General features: G+C 46.3%; 1 pseudogene across 2 annotated transcripts in view; it reads left to right on the top strand.

Annotated features, from left to right (window-relative positions):
• Nucleotides 1–791: 791 nt before the first annotated feature.
• LOC308477983 (heparan sulfate glucosamine 3-O-sulfotransferase 1 pseudogene) overlaps nt 792–6,092 on the top strand; it is a 75,749-nt pseudogene continuing 70,448 nt past the window's right edge. For both annotated transcript variants that reach the window (XR_013991649.1, XR_013991650.1), the window contains exon 1: nt 792–1,081. The product of XR_013991649.1 is annotated as a heparan sulfate glucosamine 3-O-sulfotransferase 1 pseudogene (transcript). The remainder of the gene's footprint in view (nt 1,082–6,092) is intronic.

Raw genomic sequence — 6,092 nt, 5'->3', positions numbered from 1 at the left:
TAAAACACCGATTTAAGTATGAACAGACACCCCACCCCCATAGCAATGCCCTGTGAGGGACACTTCCCCCAGATGTTTCCCTGACGCAGCGTATTCTTATTTTATGCCACTGTGCCTGAGGGCGGGAAAGAGAGATGGGAGAACCTGTGGCTCTCCAAGTGTGGTGACCACTGGCCACGCAGGCTGATACTGAGGGGAGCCGGACTCCAGCAACATCTGGAGGGCCGCTTCACTTGCAAGCACCCTAACACTCCGCGCTCTTTCCTCGCTGACCGCGATCCTGCCTCTGATTGGCCGCCCGATTTCGCTTCACCCCCTTGACGAACCTTGGACAAATCCGCGCTTGCATCGCGTGCGAGGCGCTGCCCTCTTTTTCTTTCTTTCTCCCCCCCCCCCCCGCAAGAGCCAAGCTCTGCGCTCGTTTCCCAGGAGGAGCCGAGGGCGCCTGCGAGGGAGTCACCTGCCCCCGAAGCTCCTCCCCTTTTCCCAGCCCGGTCCCGCCCTAGCCTTAGCCGGGCAAAGGAAGAGGCGAGGCGCCCCGGTGTGCGTGCGTGTGTGTGGCACGCGCCGGGCGCCGGCCGTCAAGTGCCGCGCGCTCCAGCTGGCTGGCGAAGCGCGAGGGCAGCAGCCGGCACGCTCTTCCCCTCCCGCTGAGCGCCAAGGCGGGAGAATGCGAGAGTCATGAATCCATTAATGAACTCCGCTCGCGTCGGAGTTCCGGCGGGGACCACGCTCGCGTTTCCTCCGAGCCCTTCGCTTTCCCTCTCTCTCTCTTCTGGTCCCCACCCCCCCCTTTCCCCCAAGCCCAGCACCCGCCGCTTTCTGTGGTTCTGGTCACTGGGACTGATTAATGAATCATGAGGTGGCTGCTGTTAATGCATTTATCTGGGACAGACTGTACCGCAGCCTTCAGCCTTCGCACGGCGGGGTGAAGCGAGCGCGCGAGAGAGCGAGGCTCCCGCTTTCTCGGCGGGCTCCGACACCTGCAGCCGACCCCGCTGCTCTCCTCGCCCGCCTGCCCGTCTCCCGCCGTAGAGACAGAGGAGCTGAAGAACCGCCGCTCTCCATGGCTCCTGAGGAGGTAAGAGCGTCAAGGGTCTTTCTTTTTGGGGGTCTCTTCCCCATCCGCCCCCCCCCGAAGGAAGCCAGATTTCTCTTCCAGGGAAGGAAGAACCTGGAATTTCGAGGGGAAGCCACGGAAGGGGTGTTTGGCATGGGGGGCGTCGTCGACGCCAACTGCTTCCCTCAGGGTTTGGCTGCCTCTAGTCACGGGGAGAGAGAGGAGTCCACGTGTAAATGGGTCGCGCGGGTGTGTGAAAACGATGTCCGCCCCCCCCCCCAATAAAAAATAAAAATAAAAAATCCCTCCGCGGAGCCGTGAGAACCCGCCTTTGCCTGGCGCAGGTTGAGTTTCGACTTCTCTCCGCTGGTGCTGCCAGGGGACAAAAATACCTTGTCCCTTTGAAATGGGGATGGGGAAACCCAGGGCAAACTTGCGGGTCATTGGGCGATGGCATCGGGGTGGGTGGGGGGCTATGAAGTGTACTAAACGCAGCTGAGGCTCTCTGACTTCCTGTTCCCTTCCTTACACAAGAGTAACGAAGGCTTGCCAATGAATTTACATACTGGGAATTAGCTTGGAAGGAAGAGGGAAATGCCAGTTCACCTCTCCATCCCATAAGAATGACACCCTGTAGAATCATAGTGAATACATTTTATTTTTGGCGGTGATGCTTTAGCCCCCTCTCCCGCCCTGCAGATCTCCAGAGAACTGTGTTAAAATTCCTACTTGGGGGGGAAAGAGTGGTGCCGTTTGAAGTGGTGTCAATTGCAGGCTAACTAATTTAGTTTGCGGTAAGCTGCAGTCATTTGCTGCAAGCCTGGAGTGAGAGTTGTCTTTTCTAATCTAAGCACAGATAATTTACTTCACTTGCTTAATTTATAAGAGGTCAACTGCCCCCGGGTTCATACCTGCCTAGTAGTTGTGCATCCTGATCCAGTAGCTTAACTCCTTCCAGATGTGTTTTAGATGGTGCTGCTGGTTCTGCAGCATGGGAAAGGAACTCTGCATGTGCTCAGATGTGTGCTATGCTTAGTGCTTCATGTGTTTCATGACTGAGCCCCCAGCACTGAAAATAGTTTCTCTATTTGAGCTATGCTCTTCATTGAGCACCGATTCACATACATTAGTCCATGTAAAATGGGCCGCTACTTCTTTTTTTAAAAGTGAAATCTGTGTCAGACTTAAACTATAGCATGATTGTCATTAAATATGCGATGTGTTGAATTTCAATTGTTTCTTTAAAAGGTAATCATGTACATTCACGCGCTCTATTCAGTATAATGAGTAAGAACTTGTAGACACTTCTAGAAGTACTGTCTTGTAAAGCTGCCATATATTGTTCAATATCATCCTATCCATTTAATAGGTCACACTCCGTGTGTGTGTGTGTGTGTGTTTTTATCATGCATTCTTAGTTCAGTTTGTGATTAAACTAAAATGGATGAATTTGGCAGTGCATTTTGCTTATGGTTAAACTGTGGGTTCTTTTGGTGGTCTGACTTTTTGACCTAGTCATTCCCTTAAAATCTGTTTTACAAAGCCCATTGTATGGGGAAGGGATGGAATGTACCGTAATTGAACATCAGCAAAACTTGTGTTTGTTGTAATGGCATATTTTACAGAGAAATCTGCAAAGCATCTGTTAAAAGCAATGGCACAAAACCTGTCTAAAATGAGCAATGTCAGTTCAAGTTTGTTTGTGCAGCTTTGCAATATCCAGTATTTATGCGGACACCTGAGAGAAGAGACTCTGAAAGTTCTTCCCTAGTGTTACAAAATCAGCCTTTATCTTGGAGCCAAATATGACAGCCAGTTCCTTGGTGTGACAGCAAAACCCATCCTGTCACCTTAAGAAGAAAAACTTATTTAACATGATCCATCTGATATGTCACCTTTGGTTGTGGCCATTTCTAATTCTTGAAAGGGAACCATGAAAGATGAACATAAATAACTGAACATGTCAGACAGTGTAATTCTTCCTAATTTCAAGAGGCTAGCTGCTAAATTATGAGCGCCATGCGTAACTACCTTCCTGAGAGTAAATTCATTTGCTCCAGTGGACTTTATTGCTTGGTAAATGTGGTTACAGAGTCTATTGTACGGTGCTAAACCTCCTTTCAGTTTGTGTCTGTTTAGACAGCTCCCAGCTGTTTACAGCTGTACTTCACCAAGAGGCAAAATTACAAATAGTTTCCCCAAAGGACATTTTCAGGTTGCTCTTGATGCATTAAATATGCCACTATTACCTATTCATTGTAGACAATCCAGAATCTCCTTTCAATGTTTGCAGAGACAACACATTTCCCTCGCCATTGGTGGATGTGATGTGCTTTATAGCTGGGGAAATGCAGTTCTTCTGCCACCTTGCAAATGCATTGCTTGTGGCATCTGTTAGCTGTGGTCTATGTTGCCATAAACGATGGCTGCACACAACTTTCCCCTTCATGTGCCTATCATTTTGTGAACTCCAATTTTTCAGTCTTAAAAATGACCCCAGTGACTATGAACTGGTATGCTACTAAAGAACGTGTGAAGAGCCCTACTGGACCGGAACAAAGACCCATCTAGCCCAGCATTCTGTGCTCACAGTGGCCAACCAGATGCCTATGGGAAGACCCAAAGCAGGACATGAGCACACTGGCATCCCCTGCACTTTATTTTCAGTGGTTAGTATTGAGTGGCATACTTCGGTGTTGGAATGCTCATCCAGTGGTGCTTTGAAAGGGTAAACTGCTGTATTTTTCTAACTGCCCCCGTTGTTTCTATTTTAACTGTAAGCCACCTTAAGTCAATTTCAGGGGGAAAGGTTGGATATAAATAAATAACATAATTGTTTATGTTACTGTTCTTGGCTTGGATTTTTCATTGTTCGTTTATGGCTGTCGCTCCCTTGCTTTGCATAGCCAGTGCTGAAGTCCTTATGGTGTGTGTGTGTTTAAAGTTCCAGACAGCATGACAATTTCCCCCTTTCCTTGCAACAAGGGTGAGTGGTCCCCATTCCAATCCATCATGTGGGAATGAAGTGCTGTGCAAGTTCTGCTAGATAGGGGTTAGTGTTAACGACAGCAAAAATAAAAATGTGATAATCACCTAGTTATACCACTACTGGTATGCCAGATTTACTGTTATTTTACAGCAGGGATGGGAAATTGGAACTGACCAGAGGACTGGATTCACAGCTGGCCAACCCTCTGTGAGCTACATTGATCAGTGGGTGGGGCTTCCCAACTGTCAATCACCTGATGTCATGTGGCTGCAGTTCCCAACCTCTGCGGCTACAAAGGAAGATTCTTTACAGTAAGCCCAATAAACAAGTACACAATTCTCCTCTGTTTCCCAGCTTTCAACAGTCAGAGGTTTATCAATACCTTTAGCACCATTATTAACCTTGTGCTCCAGGTGCTTTATCCTAGTTCATATTTTTTTAGAAAGTGAAGGAGGTTATTATTTCACATATATTGGCCATGCTGAGATGTGAGTTTCTGGAAGCCCTGCTCACATTTTTCTGGGGGCATCCTGGAACTTTATCACCGAGAGAGGTGTTGTGGCAATGACATGTATGTTGCTACCTTCCTGTGGCTGCAGTGATGGGACCACTCTATGTGGGATTTTTTAAAAAAATGGGCCAGGGCTGTGTCAGTCCAGGAATGTTGGGATTCTTGTGACCTAGAAGACCATGCACGGGAAAGTTGCTAAACTCAAAACTCTGAATGATACCTGCAAAAGTCTTCCATTCATGTCTGAGGCATGATCTAGACCAGTGGATGGAAGGAACCTGTGACCCTATAGATGTTGCTGAACTACAGCTTCTATCATCCCTGATGATTGGCCATGCTAGCTGGGGCTGATGAGAGCTGGAGTTGAGTGATGGAGTTCAGAGGGCCATAGGGTTCCAACCCTTAATCTAGACAAACAGTTAATCGTGTGATAAAACTGGACCAGGGATTTTCTCTTGGATGCACTTCTTGAAGTTCCCCTTCAATTTGTGGTGTAGCTACTTAGGTTAGTAGCAAAAGGAACCATGTTCAAAATGGTAATCATAAATCCCACTGCACATATAGAAGCTCACCACATGCTCCCTCAAATCTTAACAGGGTATTTTTTAAAATAAACAAAATCACAAGTGGTGATTTTGTAGAACGTGCCCTTTGTTACTCCTAATTTCCCCTATCTAACAGTGGTGCAGTTCAGAGCATTGAAACAACATGGCAGATCACATGGGGTATAACAGATGTGAGGTTTGTGATTTGTTGTAAGCCAGTTATAATGAAAATCTTCCACTTTTGATGTCGCTGTGAGTTTTGCACTTAAAAAAAAAAAAGTGTCAGGATTTCATATTCACACACAATATAATGAATGTTCTTAAAGAATGAGGCGGGACCACCCTACAGACACACAAGTTTCTTCTTGTTTACCTCCACCCATTTCTTTCGTATCTCATAAATGGGTTAGAATACAAACTGCAGTTCTACCTCTCTCTGCTGCCATATTCTAATAACATGATTGTTGGTTTGACTGTTCCCATTTATTATGGTATTTAAAAGTTATTGTAACCCACTGGAAAAACTGGCCCTGTTTATGCTTGCTTGACTTTCTCTCTCTCTCTCTCTCTCTCTCTCTCTCTCTCTCTCTCTCTCTTTCTCTCTTTCTTCCCTTTTGCTGCTCTCCCTGCCCTAATGTCTGGCATGAGAATATACTTGACTCATTTGAGTTTTGTCTTGGTTATATTTGTGAAAGGATCAAAACCCATTAATTTCTTGCCTTTGGGGAAATTTGCTGTGACAGTGTTGGAGAACTTTGTAGCTATTGAGCTTTTCAATAGACTGGAATTTAGTCTGTGAATTAAGTTGAGTGTGACTGGCATATGCTGTACTAATATGCCAGGATGGGGAAACTTAGTGGGTTTCTGATACAAAAAGGGAGCTGAAAGCTTATTTTTCTTATAGTAACAGAACAGAAAAGCAAAGTTGGCTAATTAGTGTGCTTTTATTTTAATGTTGTTTCTCACCTTTGTTTTCCATGCTAGTTA

Source organism: Podarcis pityusensis (assembly GCF_964106645.2).
Source record: "Podarcis pityusensis genome assembly, chromosome: 5".
NCBI lineage: Eukaryota > Metazoa > Chordata > Lepidosauria > Squamata > Lacertidae > Podarcis > Podarcis pityusensis.
Note: the sequence above shows the minus strand (reverse complement) of the source record. Positions and strands in the feature narration are given on the sequence as shown.